The sequence below is a fragment of the Triturus cristatus genome, chromosome 3_2 (genome assembly GCF_964204655.1).
Source record: "Triturus cristatus chromosome 3_2, aTriCri1.1, whole genome shotgun sequence".
NCBI lineage: Eukaryota > Metazoa > Chordata > Amphibia > Caudata > Salamandridae > Triturus > Triturus cristatus.
Window position 1 is genome coordinate 788,810,404 of NC_140584.1, and position 23,603 is coordinate 788,834,006.

Consider the following 23,603-nt stretch of genomic DNA (forward strand, 5'->3'; position numbering starts at 1 on the left):
AACATACATTCACAAATAAGACCTCTACCAGCGCAAATGTTTTGACCGCACTAATTACAACTGCTCTTAAAATACATACAAAATTTCCCTATCCAAATTGGGCCGTTGATGATGTCTCATTACAACCCAACCAAACCTTAGAAAATTACAGAACGGTATTCTCTGCACCCTTATTATATTTCCCAGGATCTTTAAACAACTTCAACTTAACACCACATTCACACGACTCTCACAACATCTCTGCCAAACAAGGCACGCGACTAGAACTCAGTCTATTCTCCACATCTCGATCCTGGATTCCGAACTAGGGACAATAGGGTTGAGATCCAGATTTTCTAGAACAAGTTCTAATTCTTTTCACTTCACTAACTAACTAACCTTCCAATAATGCTACCAGCTGTCAAAGTCTAGTCCCAATTACACTATTTCTTCGGGAGGACAGCTCTTTCTAGAAAAGCGAGCGGCGAAAGGAAAAAATCATGAATTTGCATCTCGATACAGTGCAACCAGTGTGGCCACAAATGAGACAAAACATTCCACATCGAAGGCTAAACACAGACAAAACATGTGATTGCAACATGAGCTTACACTGAAACAAAGAACGTTAAGCTAAGATTAAATAACATATGAAGTTAAGCTAATATACACATAAGGGCGCAATTTAACTGTCGACTTTGGCTAGTGTGCTGGATTTCAAGCAGGTGCCCATTTCTACAAAATAAATGCAGTTTCTCATAACCATAAATATAATGCAACAAACTGCGAAAGTGAGATTATATTTATACCTACACATATTTAGTTTGGTTTATACATATGAATTTGTCAAATACTATTTGCACACATCCAAGTTAAATATCTTACAATAAGACATTACATGTTAAATTCTACCCACACATTAATGTATACATTTTCACATAGCTTTATTAATCACGTTCTAAACACTTTTACTTTGAATGAAGTACTTTCGGTATGCAATATTCCACTACTTTTAGTACATTACTTACAACAGATTATATTTGAGTGCTGGCTATGCTTGAGTATGATGCACTCCTACATTATCTCTGATGGGATCAAGATTACACTTCTCCAATGGCATCCTAATGAATACCAACAACTGTCTCATCGCAGCATTAGCATGATCATTTTATCAATTTTTGTCGTTTGTCATTTGTTGTTGAGCCAGGATTGCTCAATCTGTGATATATTAGACAACAGAGATGATGGAAAACAGTGTGCCTCCGCAGGCAGGAGAACCGCAGGAGAGAGTATCGGGAGACTCAGTCAAGGCAGCGTTTAGGAGCCTGTCTGTGAATAATGAAGACAGAATATGATATACACGTCTGAGGCTCTGATGCAGTGATTTAAGCACAGGAAGCTGGACCCCTGCTCCCCTGGTTCAGCCATGGAGCACAGGCCTGCATCATGTGTAATATGATGACAAACGACGACAGTGCCTGCTGCATTGTGTGGTCCATGCTAGGAAACCAAACACCATAATTGGCTAAAAAGGCACCTTTGGGAACAACCGCGCAGGACAACAAAGCAAATGTACACATTGCTGATGACTGCACGTGATGGGAGTATTTATAGACAGTCGCTTGGCACACAGTGGAAGCTGGGCGACGAAGAGGAGGATGTTTGCATTTCTAAAGAAAGCCTTTCTCTCAATAATAGAGAGCATCAATGTCATGGGAAGCCTTCCCACCAGTGCACCATGCCAGTGCCAATGGCTGAATGCTGAAGGGAAGTCAGGTGCGGTTTAGTGCTCTTTCGGTTTCTATCTTGCTCGTGTTCGAATTAGTTACATGCAACGGTAAAATACAAAAGAAGCACCTGGAAATGTAAACAAAGACTGATAAGTATCCCTCTTGACCTCTATTTCTTTTACTTAACAATTAATTTCGTGTGGGTTCACATGAAAAAGAGACAAACAATTGTATTTGGGCATTTCAACTCATATATTTATTTTTTGTTTTTTATATAGATTATTTTTATGATATTTACTTGCTCATATACATTTTTTTATTTACATACATTATTTACAAATGTCATCTTATTCCTAAACACGCCTTGTACAATGATATATTCAATAACTGTGCTTATTGCATATTCTCAACAATATACTTGGAGATATTCATTATAAAAAAACCTCACTCCTGTGATTTGAGAGAGATCCCCACAACAATCACTCCTCTGTTCATACCTCATGCATTTCACTATCATACAACACATTCACACTCCACCCCAGATGTGCACCATCGATGTTGCTGGACTAGCCAGAGCTGGGCTAATTACTCAACCCTTAGATTATGGTGCCAATTACTAGGGTGTGACACTCTGTCTTGGTCGACGCACGTTTCGGTGGATCTGATTTCTTTTCTTGCCACCTTCTTCAGGACCTTTTTGTTTGCGAATTTATCGCGGGCAAAGATGAGGGGATTAATATTCTGTGAAACAATTGGAGAATATCAGCGATTAATTTCATACATTTATGTGTCCCACAGGAGAATGCTGGCTTCATTCTCCAATAGCTACAATTAAAAACCAAGAATTTCCACTTCTGTCAAGCTTACTAGCGTGCCTGTGACTACATAGCTCTCTGCTAGATTGAAAGTAGTATGTAGTGAGAGATCAAAGAGTAGAAAGATTAGATATGAGTGATGTATACTGCAGGTAAACGTCATTTTAAACAAGGAGTAATTTATCTCTCTCTATGGACCTGTGTCCTCTATTACGAGTCTTACTGTGGTCTCCATAATCTATTGTGCACAGTCATGAAAGAGTAACGGATTCAAAACTACCTGTATTCTAGTGTTGCGCACGTAGTGAGAGTTTTCCCACAGTCAATGTTGCTGATGACGTTCTTTTCCTTTTTGCAATGTGATCAATACTGCAAGAAGATATTATGTTATAATTATTCCATGTTCTGTTACTTCTATAGAGACCCGCTTCATTCAACCTGTGAGTATTGTACTGGAAATGTAACCAAGGGGCATATCAACAAGGGCTTTATCTATGCTTTTTTGGCTTTAAAAGCCAAAAAAGGAGAGATAAAACTAGCGCCCTATCAACAACAGGGTGCTAACATGCAAATTTGCATGTTAGCACCCTTTTACTCTACGCTTCCCCTTGCATCTCTAATGAGATGTAAAGGGGGCATTCCAGAGTAAAATAATAGGTGAAATGTCACTAAGCGACATTTCTCCTATTATCAAGAATGTCGCTAACCCTGTTAGAGACAAAAAAAGCAGCGCTAACCGCGGTTAACGCTGCTTTTTTACATCTGGTATTTTTCTGACTTAGCCATGATATACTATGGAAGGAGGATATCATGGCTAAGTTTGCCTGTCCCTATCAACAAGGTAACATGAGATTATCGCTGGGTTTCCAGCGATAATCTCACGTTAACCTGTTAGCGTGAGGATTTTTATCGCTATTGAGATAAGCGTTGCTAATAGCACGCTATGTCAGCGATAAAAATTCACGCTAGCCGGCGATAATTATCCTAGCGCTAAGTGCGCTTAGAGATAATTATCGCCGGTTGTTGTTGATATGCCCCCAAATTCGTAACGTCATTTCAATGCTAACAACACTGCAAAAAGAATATTGAGACGGTGTGATCCCTGAGACACCATGCAAGAATATGTGATGGAAGCATGATGAAATGAAGACAACAGCGCTGTAAGTTGGAGCTGCATTTATTGTGTCTAGCAAACTCCGAGTCCCGGCAGCAACTGCCAGACCAGAACCTACATTCTACACTCCAAATGAGAATGGAACCTGACCACCAGCACGAGCACACGCACGAGCCAGGAGCAGATCGCAACACACACCCCTTCCTACATAACAAATAACAAGAAAGCCAAAGTGAGGAAAAGAAAAACAAAAAAAAGAGAAAACCAGGAGGAAGAAGGAAGAAACAGCATGAGAACAAACTGGGCAACCTAAAAGGAAAATGGGTCACAACATGTAATAAACAGAAGAAATCCAACTGGAATAACAAATTACAACATTTTGTAGTCTTGAAACTTGCCAGGAAAAAATTTCAACCTGGGAGAAGTTTCCCTCATTAGTTGGTCCAACACCAAGAGGGGAATGAACGTTGAGCCTCTTATTGACACGTTCAAGCATTGGCTTGGCACAATGGAAATGGTACTCTTGTTTCAAATTCCCGCATCATTCAACACAACAACATGGTCTCTTACATCGGACACTCTCTTAGGAGAAAAAAACCGAGACTCCCCCTTGCGAAGAAATCCAGGTCTTTTGATCCTCACCCAATTCCCTACATTGATTTTGAGCGGACAGAAAGGGGGGGGTCTAGTGTCATACTTGGCTTGGACAGCAGCCCTGACATCGGTCACAACTGATAAACTTTCAGCATTCACAACTCTCCTGGACATCCATTCCTTGTTTAGTTTGGAACCAGCAACTCTTCCCAGCAACAGAGTAAATGGAGCAACCCCAGTTGAAACATGTGGAGTAGTCCTTATTGCCCACAACATATCACTGACAGCCCGGCGCGCATGCAAGCCATTCACCAAAGCCAGTTGAAGGTGTTCCTTAACAACCCGGTTGAAGCGTTCAACCAAGCCATTGCTGTGGGGATGATAGAGTGATGTAAGAATGTGTTTAATCCCAGCATCCTTGAGAAACTTTGCCATTTCGGAAGAGACTAACTGGGTCCCATTGTCAGACACTATTTCCTCCGGGAAACCCTCCCTGAGAAAAACATCTTGCAAAAAGTTAATGACAGCAGAAGAGTTATTATTGTCAACAAACCTGATTTCTGACCATTTGGACATATAGTCAATTAAAACAAGGGCATACTTAGGAGAAGTGCCAATGAGACCCAAAGGACCAGCAATGTCCAAAGCTAATTTGGACCAGGGAGTATTTTTCACAACAATAGGTTCAATTGGAGAAGGGTGAGTCACCTGAGACTTGTCGCTAGTAACACATGTACAACAATCACAAACAAAATGCTCAACATCTTTGTCAAGAGCTGGCCACCCAAAATCCTGTCTCACCCTGCGTTTCATTGCTCGGATACCTGGATGTCCTTCGTGAGCTAAATTTACAATCTTTTTACGAATGGGAAGGGGAACCACTAATAACCCTCCCCTTCTCAGCACTCCATCCACAACAGATAACTCATCCTTGACCCTTTTATAGGGCAGCAGCTCAGAGGGACAATCCTTGTCACACGGCCACACACCACTCAGGAGATCGATGACTCTTACAACATCAGCATCCAGAGTAACGCCCTCCAACCACTCACCTTCGGAAAGAGTACAACCCAAAGTATCGTCTAAAGAACAAACAGCACAGACAACCTCTAAGTCATCCCACTCAGAAGCATCATCAACGTCAGAGAGAGGGAGTCTGGACAGGAAATCAGCTACTAAGTTTTTCGTGCCAGCCACATACTCAAGCCGATAACGAAATTCCTGTAACCTAAATTGCCATTTCGAGATCCGTGGGGTGGCTCTACCACCACCTTTGGTAGTGAACAAGTCAACCAAAGGTTTGTGGTCAGTCCTTAAGATGAATTTGTTCCCCCACAGAAAATTTTTAAAGTGTTTGACACCCCACCACATGCCCAGGGCTTCCTTCTCAATAGCTGAATAAGTGCTTTCAGCACCCCTCAGGGTTCTGGAAGCGAAAGCTATGGTTTCTTCCCGGCCGTCGCTCCTCCTTTGCAGAAGGACAGCCTCCAAACCCACATTACTGGTATCAGTGGATACAATACATAAGTCATTGATATTGAACAATTTTAGGGGGTAAGCACATACAATTTCTTGTTTGATGGTTTCAAAATTGCTATTGAAGTCATCATCCCATACAAATTTGACATTTTTTTTAGTAAATTACGCATGGCAGCCGTTTTGGTGGAAAAGTTTCTGATGACCTTGGAGTAATACTCCACCAACCCAAGGTAAGAACGAAGATGATCCTTATTCAAGGGGGTGGGTGCATTCTGAATAGCTTCGATGATTTTAAGTTTAGGCTCAACTCCCTTGTGAGAGATATGATGGCCAAGGTAGTCAACTCCTTCCTGTAGGAATTTGCATTTGTCCTCCCTTAAAGTTAGACCAATGGCTCTTATAATACTCAAAATCTGCTTGACTCTCTCATCATGCTCAGACTCAGTCTTCCCATGAATCAGGATGTCATCTTGGAAGAAAACAACTCCAGGAATGTCCTTAAATAGATTTGTTCATTAATCTTTGAAATACAGCAGAGGCTGAAGCAAGGCTGAAGAGCATACGGATGTAACGATAGGCGCCCTCAGGGGTAACAAAAGATGTAAGGTGTCTGGACTCCTTGCACAGTTCAATCTGATGGTTGGCAGATGAGATATCAAGAGAAGTAAAAAACTTGGCACCTTCTAGAGTGGCCAGCATCTCATTGATATTCGGAATTGGTTGACGATCAATCCAGACAGATGTTCGCATTGAGATCTGTGGTAAATAATTTAATTACCGGTACTTAATTTGATGCGGAAAATTAATAAGAATAGCTCAGTAAAATAAGAGGCAGAATCCGTGGTATTTAGAGATTCAGAACGGGCTTTATTCCTATACAAAGGAACATAATTCGAATTATGGGCCTTCTATTCCATCACCACGAAAGTTCAGGAAGGAAGGAACAACACATTATTGACAGGTAATCATTTTTATAGAAGAGGTATTACAGTGAAACAGATGCAGGAGGCGTAACAGTTGATAACAGAGATAAAGACATAAATGCGTAACTAAAATGGGTGTAACTAGGCGTAACTAAAGAACGTCATTAGGTATGATGTCACAAATGGGTGGTTCCATGAAAGAATTTCGCAATGTCAGCAAAAATACTTGGCAGAGATGCGCGCGCAGCAGCATGACGTGTGATTTGACGTGCAACTAGGGGGAGAATGGGACTTGACATTTAGCTCTACATGTGGAGACAGAAGTCTGGGGTTATGTCAACCTAATCCCAAATCATATCTAATATCCTATGTTTAAAGAACTGTGTTATCCAAAAAGAGAGGTCTCTTAGGATAGAATCTTATTCTATACTGACTATACTGAATGTTAGTGCGTGTACAAGCGTCTAAGTGTCTACACTAGATGCGAGGGGGTAGGAATATTCCATGGTAACAGGGCTATGAATCACTTGCATGAGGGCAGCGAGGCCTGGCCCTTTGCGCGGTAGCTGGAGGAATGTTTACCTAAACTACTAGACAGGAATGCATTGGATGAGGGGCGGAGGAGATAATCTTGAAGGTGAAATACAGTTTTCTGGCAGGCTACGGGCTGGATCAGGCACCGTTAGCCGCGCAGGGAGTAAGACAAAGTTCATGGTCACAGATGCAGGCTCAGACTGGAGCTTTCAGAGGCAGAAGGCAGGAAAAGGCTTGGTGGCAGAATCAGGGCCTACTCGCCTGGACTGTAAAATGGGATAAATGAACCATATAAAGCCGGTGGCCTTTCATACTTAGGAATAGAATATCCGGCCCATTCATGGCGGATCTGAAAGAGGACATGTTGACGGTGGACGCATATGTATTTGCGTCTTCATAACTGGAACTGGAGGGAACATACATGTACTTGTGATTTATACATGAAGCCGTTGGGGTCCAAGATAGGGGACATAACCGACCATAAAAATCCATATTTCCACATTCCCTCCTTGTCCCCTACTTGCCCTTAGGAGATATCAATCTTCATCAATCCATCGATCTGTTCATATAACATCATTTGTTCTTCTTTCTTCTTCCGGGATCTCGAACGAAAACTTGGATGTGGGATACACGAGGTGGCACACAGACCACAAATCGCTGGCCCACATTGTAGACATAAGCAGCAACTGAATAGTATGAGAAAGCCAATACCTAGGAAGGAGAGCATTCTCCATCCCCAGGCTGACAACACGCCCCAGAACCAACCGGACCAAGTCCAGGTGCCTGGACTCTGGTGTATCTGGCTTACAATCTTATGAAGGCGGGTTATGGCTTTATATACTGACGGTGAATTTTCTGGTATGAAAATGCAACAACTTGATCCGATGACCCTACAAGCTCCGCCCCTATCGGCCAGGATGACGTCAAGGACAAGACGATTTTGAAGCACAACAATCCGCATAGCAGACTGCTCTTCTGTTAAATTGCCTAAGGCGGAAATAGTTTCGTTCACTACTGCTTCGAGGGTTCTGGTTAATCTACGTATCAACTTACTATTAGTGACTGTACCTATATAGGGGAAGAAACCTTTATTGAAATCTGTGTATTTTTCCCATGCTGTTTCAGTGTAATCGACAATTGGGAGATCTCTCTGCTGTCTATTGTGTACTAAATGGGTATTTCTGTGATAATCAGGAGGAGCTAGGAAAACAGGTGGTAGAAGGAATGCTATGTAACAGGTACCATCCCAATCTAGAGGTAGGCGTATATATGCGGTCTGGCCACATATAAAGTAGGAATGACGAGAAGCTCTAAATGTAGACTTGCCTTGATCACTGAATTTTATCACAGTGGTGCATTTACTATGGCCCATGTGTATGGAGCCATTCTTTCTTATACATAGTTCCCCTTTTACTGGGAATACGGACATGGCGGACAAGATTGGTGTAGCTTCAGATTCAGCGTTCAGGATCATGAGGTTAAGTGTAAAATTACCTAATCCATATACTTCATTTTCTAGATCAGTTCCTGTTCTTTTGGGAAGTCCCTCCTTGTTAGGGTAGCAGACTTTAAGCAAAACTAAGTTCAAGTTTCCCCATACCCAGTTGTCTTGATAAACTGCGGAATTCGAATCTAGGGAATTGATCAAACTAAACCATGCTCCACAGGAGCCATTGTGTGTGAACGGATAGGGAAAGAGGGGCAAAACTCCCTTATAGTTCTGATAGGGAGGGAGTCGGCCACATATCCAACAATTTGTAGCATTGCTAGTCTGATGGGAATGATGTAACATACTAATAAAAGTGTTATTGCGCAGCGCAAATCTATAGGACAACTCATGCGGGGGTAATTCACTAAAAGAATGTTCGGCAGTAACATTGTAAACATGTTTAGAAATAGGATAATATATGTGCAACAATATACTTGCAGTGATTATTAAAAGACTTAAGAAAAACAAAATTAATAACGTCACTGTGCAATGACTACGCAGTGATTTACAGTACGCATGTCTTTTCAACAGCATCTTTCCGTTTCTTTCTCTAGTCAGGTCTAGGGGATACATGTCAGAGACAAATTCGACCGATTCACCTTGGAGAGGACTTAAACAATCAAATTGTCTGACTTTTTAGACCGTAATTTTAGTTTGTATAGTTCCTTATCGTTTTGTTCAACCAAAGGGAGCTTTGAGTCAATCGGTGAAGACACGCGAGGTGTAACGTTTACATCAGACGGTAGTCCATGAAATTTCTTGATATGACTTGAATGTATCCAACCTTTGCGACCTTCGATCTTCACGGCTGTCCTCGTGGTGAGTAGTACAAGTCGAGGCGATTTCCACCTAGGATCCAGCTGAGTCTTCCGGTCAAAATTACGCACTAACACCAGGTCCCCGGGAACTACGTCATGGGGTTTCACCTCGGTGTTGTCGGGAAAGGCTGCAGCTACCTGTGAACGACAAGATTGTAGTGCAGACATCAAGGAAGCCAGGTAATCTGTCAGCATATTACAGTCAACATCAGTTATTTTGCGTGGTATAGGCGTCCCCCACATATTTGGTGGTCTACCGAAGATCACTTCATACGGGGATAGCCCTGTTCGAGAGTGCGCTACCATTCTCATGTAAAAGAGTGCAACTGGTAAGGCTACTACCCAATCAACACCTTTCTCTCTACATATTTTGGACAATCTAATTTTCAGAGTTTGATTATGTCGTTCCACGAGACCTGCTGCCTCGGGGTGTCGTACACAGTGAAATCTCCATTGATAACCTAACAAAAGTGAAACGTGTTTCATTAGTTCGGATGAGAACGGCTGGCCGTTATCTGAGTAGACAACACGTGGTAAACCGTACCGTGGGAAGAATTCTCGAACTAACTGTTTGGCAGTAGTCGGGGCAGTGTAATCTGAAACCGGGTATGCTTCTGTCCAACGGGAAAGAGCACAGACAACTACGAGAACATATTTGAATCCTCGACATCGTTCCATCTGGATATAATCCATCTGGAGGACTTCAAAAGGGTGATCAGGAGGCTGAAATCCACCCTGTTCTACGGGAATGCTTTTACCTGGGTTAAACTGACAACAGATCATACAGGTACGAACTTTTTGTTTAGCTGCTGCTCGTAAATGTTTGTTGAACCAAATGTGTTGAATGCTGTCTAGCATAGCTTTTTCTCCTAGGTGCGCTGGACTATGTATTGTATTAATGATAACTTGGACCATTGAGTCGGGAAGAAACCATACAGATTTTTCTTTCGTCATCCATCCCTGATCTGTTTGGATCCCTCCTAATTCAGTCCATTTCTTTATTTCTTCTGGTGTAGCGTGTGTCTGTATATCAATTACATCAAGGGCGGGATCCTTAACTGTCATGCAATGTGTTGGTGTCAGAACTATTGTCTTTGTCATGTCAGACGTATGAGTTTTATTCTGAGCAGTCTGTTTAGCTGTTCTGTCAGCTAGGTCATTGCCTTGGGAAATGATATCAGTAACTTTCGTATGAGCTTTACATTTCATAATTGATATTGCAGTGGGTAGATGTATTGCATCTAATAAGGCATGAATGAGGGGTCCGTGCTGAATGTGGGCACCGTGAGAAGTTAAATAACCTCTCTCTCGCCACAGCACGCCGAAGTCATGGACGACTCCGAAGGCATAACGTGAATCTGTGTATATGTTGACCTTTTTGTTTGTGGCTTGAATACAGGCTTGTGTCAGAGCGGTGAGCTCTGCTGCTTGAGCTGACAAAGTGTTAATACAATTTGTTTCAATGACTTCAGTGTCTGTTGTGACTGCGTAAGCGGCCACTAGCTCTCCTGTACTTGTTCTCATACATGAACCATCTACATACAACGTCAGGTCTGGATCTGACAATGGGACGTCTGTCAAGTCTTGTCTGGGTTTCGTCGTGATAGTAATAACTTCAATACAATCATGTGCTAGTGGGTCTGTTCCGTTTACTGGCAAAAGTGTGGCAGGATTCAATGTACTACAACGTCTGATTTCTATGTGTGGCTGAAACAATGTCAATTCGTAACCAGTAAGTCTTGCTATAGTCAAGTGTTGTGTTTGCGTTCGGTTCACAAGAACCTCTACTGCGTGTGGTACTTGTACTGTCAATGGATGTCCTAACACTATGGCATCGCTTTGTCTGATTGCTAAAGCTGTCGCTGCCACTGATTTCAGGCATGCAGGCAGAGCCTGAGCTACGGGATCTAATGTACTAGAAAAATAAGCACATGGTTTGTGTGATCCTGCTTGTTCCTGTGTGAGTACTGACAAAGCAGTACCTTCGCGTTCTGTAACAAAGAGTGTAAAATGTTTATTGTAACATGGTGTTGCTAAAACAGGTGCTTGACATAAAGCTTTCTTTAGGCTTTCAAAAGCTTGTGTATGTTCCTGGGTCCAAGGGGGGACAGTCGATGTGGCCGCCTCCTGTGTTGTCAACTGAATGAGTGGTTTTGCTAGAAATGCATACTGAGGGATCCACTGCCTACAATATGAAGTGAGGCCTATAAAAGCCCGTACCTCCTTTTGTGTCTTGGGTATTGGCATGTTAGCAATTAACTGGATGCGATCTGACGTAAGCTGCCTTCCCTCCTTGGACAGCGAGTGCCCAAGGTAAACAACTCGCTGGACACAGAATTGCAGCTTAGAAGGGGACACCTTGTGCCCCTTTTCGGCCAAAAATTGTAAAACCGTCAGTGAAGCTTTTTCACATTCAGTTTCGCTTCTAGCGGTGATCAGCAGATCATCGACATATTGAAGCAGGGCAGTGTTGACTGGCATGTGGATACTGTCAAGTTCTCGTTTCAGTGCTTGGCTATAGATGCTGGGGCTTTCTGTGAATCCTTGAGGTGCGCGTGTGAATTTAAAGCTTCGTCCATTTAAACTAAATCCGAACAAGTATTGGCTTTCCGGATCTATTGGGACGCTGAAAAAGGCATTCTTGAGATCAATTACAGAAAAGAATGTTGCTTCGGAATCAATAGCTGTCAGTAATGAAGAAATGTCTGGGACTACGGGGTATTGTGGTACGATACATTTATTTAATTCGCGCAGATCAATAACCAATCGATATACTGGCGGGGCTTTTGGATCAGTTCGTTTAAGAATCGGAATTATCGGGGAATTACATACATTGGAGTCGGTTTCCACAACCACTCCTTGGGTAATAAGCTCGTCAATGATTTGCAGTAAAGCCACTACAGCATCTGGGGGTAACTTGTATTGTCGTATTCGTGGTAGTACCACTCCTGTCTTTAGTGTGACTCGATATGGTGTAATGTTCATGCAACCAACATCTGTAGGGCCTTGTGCCCATAAATGTGTGGGTAAAGTCTGCAGTCGGTGATCCATGTCTCGGGACACATAGTGCCCTTTGAAATCACGTAAAAACAATCTTACTCCTTCCGGAGAACAACATATTATAGCTCCTAGAGCTTTCAGTGTTTTTATACCTAACAGGTTTTCTGGACATGATTTAGTAAGTAATAAATCTGTAGTTCGTGTCAAGGGACCAATCGTAAGTGGAAGAGGCTGTGATACTTCGTTAATGATAGGTTTTCCTGAAAAACCAAGGGAAATATTCTGTGAGCCTGAGAGGGGTGCCCCTGAAACTTCACTACGTTTTATGGTTGTTCGGCTTGCCCCTGTATCAAGTAAAAATTTTCTATCTTGACCTAATAGTTCACTGTGTACATAAGGTCCTTCTTGATCCACAGGGACCTCGATAAGGGGTAAGCCAACTTCCCTCTCTAGGCTGTTTCATGAGTATCGTTGATAATCAGGGTAGTCATACTGTGCGGTCTGGTACATCTGTCGTGTCGTTGTTGGTGTGGCAGCAATAGGCTGCGGTGGTGGAGCTGACATAGACTGTTGCGGAGCTGGCATGGACTGTGCATGCTGCGGGGCTCCTTGTTGGTTCTGATCCTGTCTAAGTGGCCGTGGTCTTTCTTTTGTATTACCTATGGCGATATTATGTTTTAAAACTGGACAATCGTGTACATAATGACCTGGCTGTTTACAATAGTTGCATGTCCCTTTTACAGAACCTGCTGAAACACTGGACTGTGTCATACCCTTTTTATGACCGTCAGCTGGAACTGTCTGGGAAACTAGCATTTTCATTTTCGTGTCTTTCATGCGTCTTTGTTCATGTTCTTGTTCCTCTCTAATTCTATTGTGATGGTACTGTAGCATTTGTAACATTTGTGACGGAGTGTTACCTTGCCAGGTACTCTCGAATTTCAATACTCTATTCTTAACTTGGGGCAAGGCATTTTCAACTAATTTTGTCACAAACAGATGTGGATACGATTCGCTACTTGCTTTTATTCCACTATTTATACCAAAACATTTTTCGAATCGGGCATAGAAATCACTAGTGTCTTCATCTTGCTTTTGTTTGCAGGCTGAGATTGCACCCCAGTCTTCCTTTTTCGTAGTTAATAAACGTGGCAGTACCTGTACTAATAAACCTGGTAGTATTCTGGTCTTTTCCCCAAGCCCTAAACCTGGACCTCGAGCTGTTTCTTCGTTTTCTAATGCTGTCCAATCTATCTTTTAGTCTCCCACCTCCCAATCCTTTTCTTTGAGTTTTTCGTAAATGCCCGCAGGCATTAATACCTTTAATATTTTCATAATGTCGGGATAGGTATACTCTCCCATGAGCAACATGTCTTTAATTTCACGGTGGAAACCCGCTGGGTCTTTGTCATGACTGGGTACCACTTTCTTCATTTCTAATAGTTCCATTTTAGATATGGGTGTGTATACAAACACACGTTTAAACTGATTGTCATCACCTTTTATCGGGTGCACTTCGCGTAAGGGATTCTGTCTATCCATATAATACGTCGTTCTTTCCTTGATGGGCAGTGAGACATGTTCGGGGCATACAAAAAGAATGTACTGCTTTCTGGATTCTAGTATTTCTCTAATTAACTCAGTACCTGAACCTCTCCATTTATTCGTGAGTAATTCAGTCAATATATCAGGTAAGGGACCAGGATCGGAGTGTTGGCTTTTATATAATATAAGGAGTTGTTGAATCATGTAGATACCAGCTAAACGCTGTTCATCTGGGGTGAGGTTCAAAAACGTGTGCGCTAGTGTATCATCATTATATTTTCCGGGACTGTCAACCCAGTGAACGGCTGACCTGGCTAATTCTTGTTCGTCCATAGAATCTAATATATGATAACCCCTTCGTCCTCGGAGTAATTTGTCAGCGGCTTGGAACGAATGTTCGGGGGACCTTATATTTATTATAGGGTTTTGGAAATTTCTGTTATTATCTGGACGTATCGGACGTATCGGATCAGTAAAGCCTCTAGTATTATTACAAGATCTTCCTCTACCTACATAGGCCATGGTTTCTAACTGTCCTGTGGGCAGTTCTAATTCTTCCTCCTCCTCGTTTTGTTCAGGCTGGTCTACCGCCAATCTTTCTTCGTGTATTCGTTCTACTTCTTTGCGGATCTTTCGGCACATAGCTACTATACTTAGTAGTTTATCATGTCTCCCCTCTGATATATTCCGACTCCATGTGGTAAGAATTCGCATTTCTTCCGGATTTACCCCTGGTCGGTCTTGATTTCTGATCACACAATTTATGAGGAAACGTAACAGTTCCCCCTGTATCTCCACTTTCTGGTACTCCATAGCTCTATTAACACTCTCAGAATCTCGCCCTGACTGGACAAAGTGATATATATTTTCTAAATGTGTAGTCATTCCTGGTAGCCTCCCTAAATATATTGCAGCTCGTCGGATACGTAATGATGCCAGCAGCATTTCGTCCTCTTTGCCGGGCACAGGGTCATATCTACAATCTACTAGAAGTTCCTTAAGCATGTCGGGAGTTACTAGTTTGGGCGTACGTTGGTGGGCTAATTCTTGAAAGGAAAGTTTATTTACTCTGGGTGGCGTGGAAAAAATGTTTGTTGTACCTCCTGTAGCACCGCCTGGGGTGCTGGATGTGAAAGGATTCGTTGAACGTGATATAGCAACCATAGGTGTGGGTACAGCTGTAGAAACAGATGTGCTTGCTGGAACTTGTGTCGGAGTTTGTTGTTGTGGAGGTACAGACGGAGGGTCTTGGCGTTGAACCCCCTCGGCAGGCGGTCTATGTGGTGCAGTATTAGCATACTCGGGGGCTGCGTCGTCTAAATAAGAGGAAAGGAAAACATCTTCTGCGGTTCTGGGATGCCCTTTGGGATGTGCTTTTATCGGAAACAATGGAGGTGGCAAGTCTTTTGGTATCTCCGGAGTAGCTTTAGGTAACCCTTCGGCCAGAAGAGGATACATACCATTCATAAGGGCATTTCTTTGTCCGTCTACTTGTTCTGATTTTGCTCGGGTACCCTCTTCAATTAATAGATTTTCTCGGACTTTATTTGAATTCTCCTTACTTTTCTCTTCCTGTCTGAGTGCTTTTTCTATACGTCTATATGATTCTTTACGCCATAATTCAATGGCATCTTTCTGTGATTGTCTAGCTTTCTTTTTCCATAATGCTTCCTCTACCTTCATGATGCAATCTGCATCCCAGGTCCCAGCTGCGGGCCACCTCTGACTTTCTGGTAATTCCTTAGTGTAGTCTACCCATAAATCAAGAAATAATATGGCGTCTAGGCCATGTTTATGATACATGAAGTACCCTGGAGTGTCCCTAGGAGGAATGGGAACAGCTTCTTCGAGTACCCCTTTTCTAGTTTTGATCTGTCTTAATTTCGAAAAGAGCGGCATATTGAGAACTGATCTGAGACCTAATTTTGAACACGTATAATACAACAAAACACAATAATGAACAGTCATTCACACCACAATATGCAGAACGTATTTAAAACATCTAACATTTAACATAATAATGAACAACAATGATGGCCATTTAAGGAACTAGTCACTAAGCATAATACTCGGCACTAACTAGGTAATTCTGAATTATATACTAGACATACTAGATATACTGCTAAACAGTACAGATACACTGCTGAAACAGTGCAGACCGGATTTGTGTACCCAAACCCGTCTTGACCGGCACAACCTATGTGCACGTCAGAACGCCTCCCCGGCAATGGTACTCACCGGGTAGCTCGGAACGGAAGGCCTCGGAACTGAACTTGAACTGGACTTGGACCGGACTGGACTCGACTCGAAACTTCGGAACTTCGGAACTTGGTGGGCCTCTGTATACCTCGGATCTTGCTCTCTCAGCTAGGCTCTGGTCGGGATACTTCGCACTTCTCACCGCCTCGTCTGGGTGTTGATCGCAGCCTCAGTTACCCCCGCTCGGCAGGAGGGAGATACAGGAAATCCTGTAGGTACGCGTTGTTGTCCGTCCAGCTGTGGCAGGAGACCGGGCCTGCAACGCACCTCCGGCGCGTGAGATGAGAAAGTGTCCCTGTTCGGGCGCCATATATGTGGTAAATAATTTAATTACCGGTACTTAATTTGATGCGGAAAATTAATAAGAATAGCTCAGTAAAATAAGAGGCAGAATCCGTGGTATTTAGAGATTCAGAACGGGCTTTATTCCTATACAAAGGAACATAATTCGAATTATGGGCCTTCTATTCCATCACCACGAAAGTTCAGGAAGGAAGGAACAACACATTATTGACAGGTAATCATTTTTATAGAAGAGGTATTACAGTGAAACAGATGCAGGAGGCGTAACAGTTGATAACAGAGATAAAGACATACATGCGTAACTAAAATGGGTGTAACTAGGCGTAACTAAAGAACGTCATTAGGTATGATGTCACAAATGGGTGGTTCCATGAAAGAATTTCGCAATGTCAGCAAAAATACTTGGCAGAGATGCGCGCGCAGCAGCATGACGTGTGATTTGACGTGCAACTAGGGGGAGAATGGGACTTGACATTTAGCTCTACATGTGGAGACAGAAGTCTGGGGTTATGTCAACCTAATCCCAAATCATATCTAATATCCTATGTTTAAAGAACTGTGTTATCCAAAAAGAGAGGTCTCTTAGGATAGAATCTTATTCTATACTGACTATACTGACTGTTAGTGCGTGTACAAGCGTCTAAGTGTCTACACTAGATGCGAGGGGGTAGGAATATTCCATGGTAACAGGGCTATGAATCACTTGCATGAGGGCAGCGAGGCCTGGCCCTTTGCGCGGTAGCTGGAGGAATGTTTACCTAAACTACTAGACAGGAATGCATTGGATGAGGGGCGGAGGAGATAATCTTGAAGGTGAAATACAGTTTTCTGGCAGGCTACGGGCTGGATCAGGCACCGTTAGCCGCGCAGGGAGTAAGACAAAGTTCATGGTCACAGATGCAGGCTCAGACTGGAGCTTTCAGAGGCAGAAGGCAGGAAAAGGCTTGGTGGCAGAATCAGGGCCTACTCGCCTGGACTGTAAAATGGGATAAATGAACCATAAAAAGCCGGTGGCCTTTCATACTTAGGAATAGAATATCCGGCCCATTCATGGCGGATCTGAAAGAGGACATGTTGACGGTGGACGCATATGTATTTGCGTCTTCATAACTGGAACTGGAGGGAACATACATGTACTTGTGATTTATACATGAAGCCGTTGGGGTCCAAGATAGGGGACATAACCGACCATAAAAATCCATATTTCCACAGATCTCTCAAGTCAACACACATCCTGGGGCATTTATCGAATTTGCGTGCCAAAACAATGGGGGCGAGCCATTCGGAACCCTCAATGGGTTCGATAACTCCTGCAGCACATAGACGTTCCAGCTCTTTCTTGAGTTCAGGACGCAAACTCATAGGCACTTTATGTACCTTTGGGGCTACCGCTTTAGCATTTTCCTTGAGTACAGTATGATGCTGAAAACCTTTAAGCTTTCCAAGTTCACCATTGAATACTTCAGGAAACATCTGCGCCCACTTGACAGTGGAAATCTGGGTAACAGTCTGAGCAGAAGGTGCACTAGAAAGAGTGGAATTATAAAATTGGCATAGAGCACTGCGGGACACAACCATGTCAGGATGGTTGGGATCCAGAACAATATTTAAAGCTCCTTGTTCATCCCAACCTAATAAATTCGCACCATCTTTGACCACAGATACAGTTCCAGAGGTGTGATCAGAATTGAAAATTAACTTGGCAGAGAATTTTCCAAGTACTTCTACCCTTTTTCCACCATATGCAAAAAGATTTAATGTTAGAGGGTTCTAACTGTGCACCAACAATTTTATCGAAATCGACAGCATTGATGAGGGTAAAAGGAGAACCAGAATCAGCGAGAAATTTGAGATTAATATCATTGACAGATATACAGCAAGAAGGGGATTTCCTTTTGTGTAGTCTTTTCAACGAAGATAGTTCAACAACCCCTGCGCTGAGAGACGAAGAGGGAGACAGCATTAACAGATCATAACACTCTTCGTCGGAATCCTTAGCGATGGCCTTCACCGTTTGTGTTGTACTTTTTTTTACGAAAGCAGCTTTGCACATCCTAGAATATTGACCTTTGTTTCCACACTTATAACATGTTTGGTTGATGGCATAGCAGAACTTGGCATTGCCTAAATGCGACTTACTACCACAGCGACAACACATAAGTTTTTTTTGTTCAGGTTTGACTTTGATAGGGAGAGACGTGGTAGAGCGGGAAACACTAGTTGCGGGACCTTAGACTTGGGAAGTGGTCTCGAGTTCAATAGTTTTACTTCCGTGGTAGAAGGAGTAGAACTCATTTCCTTTACACAAAACTGCAAATGCTCAATGTTTTTAGCTAATGTGAGTGCAGTCTCTAAGTCAGGATCACCAGAGGATAGTAATTTTTCTTGAATCTTTTTGTTACATGTTCTTTCAATCAATTGATCTTGTATAATTTGATCCCTGAACTCCCTATAGTTGCAGTTGATGGCAAGAATCGGGAGAGCTGCCACAAAATCATCAATAGATTCGCCAGGAGTTTGAGCACGTTGAAGGAACTTGTGACGTTCCAGTACGTCATTTCTCTTAGGACAAAATCTTTTATCTAAAGTTTTTACAAGAGAGGCGTACTTATCTAGTAAAAGGGAATCACCGTTGTCACCACCGCTTACTGAAGTACTCACAACTTTAAGCGGTAAAGTCTTCAAAATGTTCCTACCTTCAGTGCCAAGGTTTTAAATTAAGAGTGCTCTTTATTTTTTTCAAGTAAAGGTTTCACCATCGATGGCCTCTAAATACGCATCAAAAGTGTCTTTCCACTGCTCCCATGGCACAGGTGGTGTGCCAGCTGACTGTAAGAAGGGAGGAGGTGCCAAAACACGATCCATGGTCAAGCGTGGGTGAGTTGCTGCCCCACACCAATACAAGTTGTATCATAGAACACTTAAAAACACAGATGTGGTCAGTCAAACAATAAATGTATTATGCAGACCAATAGAGCAAAGGCACAAGAGAAAGATGAAAGGAAAAATTAAAAATGATGAAAAACGCTGATGTGTGAATGCTTCATGGACATAATAAGTGTGTGCATCACTGGTTAAGGTAAGGTAAGGTGTGCGCATCACTGGATGCACAAAGTCAGGGTAAAGGTGTGCGTGTCACCGTTTGGCAAACACAGAATGATAATTATGGCAAGAGCAAGTAGTTGGGTAAAGGGTGTGCACAATTTCAAGAATATCAGCCTTTAGCGTAACAAGAAACTGCTGGTCTCAATATAAAAGGGTGTGCGCATCACTGGTAATGCGCGTATCCATGGAAACCAGACGCTCGCAATAGCAACTGCCAGACCAGAACTGCCAGACCAGAACCCACATTCTACACTCCAAATGAGAATGGAACCTGACCACCAGCACGAGCACACACACGAGCCAGGAGCAGATCCCAACGCATGATTTGCATATTTAAATCCAGCGGTCACCAGTATCGATTTAGAACCAAAGTCTGGCAGCGTCAGTTTAAATCACATTGCAAGTGGGTGAACCCAAGAGGGAAAAGAAGCGTCGCACATGTCTTCTCATCCATGTGGCTTTGATCTCTCTCTAAAATGAAGGTGAGAGGGAGCCATGAACTACGACTTCTTTTAACTGATCGATCTTATGTCCTTCCTGCTGCAGTCAATGATGCTCTGTCCTATGTGGGGCCCTCAGGCTGACAGCATAGGGCTTGGTGATGGCAATTTGGAAGTGACCCTTTGTTGAAGTTTGATTTGTATCCAAGGCTGTGGAATATCTAGCTTTTACCTTCCACTCCTTTCACCAGTTTAGCACAGCTGTGGGCAATCAGTCAAATGGGAAAATTGAATATCTCGTGCAAAAAGATCAGTATATAGTGAAAAACATGTACAGCTTCAAGTCTGACAATGTTATGAATGAATGAAAGAATACATGACATATGTATAAAGGGCACATTCACAGAAAGATATATTGCTCCTAATTCGTGATGTGTTTAATCTTTGCATCACAAGTTTTGACGAGTCAAACCTGAGTTTAAGATGTGAATACCAAAAAGATTAAGCAGTATTTTGTATGTGTGACATTAGGCACATTTTTTGATTGATGCATATGGAGTTTTTCTATTATTATTATATGGGTTTGTAGAGTGCATAGCTTCCCCGCAGTGTTTCCCAGCACTAGATATATAAGGTAAGTGACTTAGCCAAAAACAAGCAAGAGTTAGAAAAGTCATATTTTTAGAAGTTTACAAAAGGCGATTAAGGATTGACAACTTCTCGCTGGTCAGTCAGCGTGTTCCAGAAGTTAGGGCCCAGATAAGAAAACGAGCGACCGTTCTAATGTTTTTAAACAAAATCTGTGGACCTTGCAAAAGAACGGCTGGGGCAGTAGGGTTTCACTACCTGTTGCAAATAGTGTGGAACTGCATTAGACATGCCTTTATGCATGTAGCATAGGGCTTTGAACTGTATGCGGTTTTTGATTGGGAGCCAGTGAAGGTCGCAAAAACGGCTGGACATGGAGGTGTGATTTGGGGAGATGCAATAGCAGTTCTGGATCACTTGTAGGCATTTGATTGAGGTCTTGCAAGCCCAAGGTAAATAATATTGCCGTATTCTAACCTTGATGAAATCAAGGCCTGGATGACGTACCCTGAGCAGAAAATGGAAGCATCCAGATAGTTTTCTTTAGCCACTTTAGGACTAAGAAACAGATAGAGGCTATGTTGAAAATTTGTGTTTTCCTAGAAAGTTTGTGGTCCAATCAGAAGCCTAGTTTCTTTACCTTAGAAACAGGCATAGGAGGGGCTCCAGAGGATTTCAGGCCAATAGTGAGGCACTCACATTTGGGGGGTTTTGCCTATCACCATAAACTCGGTCTTTTCACCATTTAACTTCAAGGAGTTGCTGCTCATCCAGGTGGAAACCATTAGGAGTGAGTTCAGGATCTCATGCCATGACCTTCAACAGATGACAGGGAAAAGATGATCTGAGAGTCATCGTTGTAAGAAAATAAAAAGAGGCCAAATCCTTCAACAATGTCAGCTAGGAGACACACGTGGACATTAAACATTAAGCTCAAAGCAGAGCCCCGAGAAGCTCCAGAAGAAAGAGAGTGACAGCTAGATGCAGAATTGGTGGAAAAGACCTGAAAGATCTGATCCTGCTGGAACAATGTCACCCAGGCTAATGCTATGTCTTGGAGACCCATGTTCTGTCAGTCTTTTCAGGAGTATTTTGTGAGACACAGTGTCGAAAGCCACACTCAAATCTGGCAGAATCAGTGCAGCCATGTCCCCACTATCCACACTTTCTACTAGGAGAGAAGAGGAAACCAAACTGTTCTGTTTGTGCTTTGGGGTGGTATTGATGGACCATCGATCCTTGCAGTCATAGAGTCGATTGCTAAGATTGTCTATAATGTCAGGCTTTTCTCTGTCAAACAGAGTGAGGCTAAGCCTGGGCAATAGGCAGGGCCCAGAAGCAGACATTTAGGGTGCAAAATAGTGTTTAGCCGATAAAAAATTTTTGTGGGCAACAAAGACTGTTCTTTACGATCAGTCCGTCCCAGGGAAATTTTACTTATAAAAAATCCTGAAGTGATAAAAATATCCAGTGAGTGGCTTTCCTCTCTAGTTGGCCTAGCCCAAAGATCAAGATCTAGTTAAAGGTTTCAGGGATAGAGGGAATCTCGACCCAAAAGTTAAAGTCATCAAGGATCACTGTAATGTCTGCATCAAGTGTGATCTGACCTTACACCAGTCAAGCGAAAGACACAGAGTTAGCGGCTGGACCACGACTTCTGTATATTAAAACAAAGGTAATTGAGAAGTATGTGTGTGATGTCAAGTAACTGATTTGAAGGGTTCCCTGAGCAAAGCAAATACACTTTCTTTAAATGCAATATCAACTTCCCCTCCACTCTGATAAAGATGGCCACTCCATCAGATTTTATATCCCTCGGGGAAAGCAATGGCAAGAGGGGCCACACACCTCATGGAGCCACGTTTAAGTGATAAACCAGAGGTTTCTTGATTGACTAAGATAAGGGAGATGAAAGTCCCATTTGGTTTGAGGACTAGACCGAGCATTCACTAAGACACACATGAAAGGGCTCAGCTGGGGACTGTGTGGGACAGAAGATGGAGGAGTCAGAGCTGTTGCTGGTTGACACAAGCTATATTCAGCACAGGTATTTCATCTCTGGAGCTGAACTTCATTGTAAAAGATGATAGATAGTAAAGAAAGTGTTACTATGGGAGAAGAGCTTTCTGGAGATTTAGTAAAAATCGTGAATCACAACCTTGATTAAAGTTTATTTATTTGCCCCACTTCAGTGAGGTCAAGATAATGTTTTCCCCTTAGACTTGGATGTCCCACATGAGAAAGGTGGAGCTTAAGGTTGTACGGACCTGGCTCCAGGTTTTCCCTACTTCCACACAGGGAGGCCCCTAGCCTGAGTGACCGGTGGGAGGCTCTGCGGCCCTGCCTGCCAGAAATCCCGCCCTAGTACTGCTGGTGAGCTGGGGCCAGGACGAGATGGAGCGGTTAGTTGCCCTGTGCATCAAGAGAAAAAGTTTTATCATCATATATATATATATTTTTTAGAAAACTTGACCAGCTTCACATTTCAAGAGAACAGTGAAATTAAAACACAAATATGTGAAGACATGAAGGATAGAATTTGAAATTCAGCAGACCTCTAGCAGTGGACACGCCAACCTAAGGGGCTTATTTACAAGCCCATTGCACCACCAGTGCGTCACTTTTTTGATGCACTGGCTTTGCAGTGTGCCTGGCATTATTTACAAGGCCACAGAAAGTCACCCTGAATGACTTTTCATGGCATTGTAAACATGGGCCCCTTTCATGCATCATCCATGGAACCTGACACATTCCCAGATTTACAAAGTGTCGTAAACCTGGGAATGCGTCAGAATCCTACGCCTCCCCAGAGGAGACGCTGGAGTGGCACAGCCAGGAGAAATACTTTTATTTCTCCTCATTTTTTTTGCTCTTTCTATGTGTACTGCATT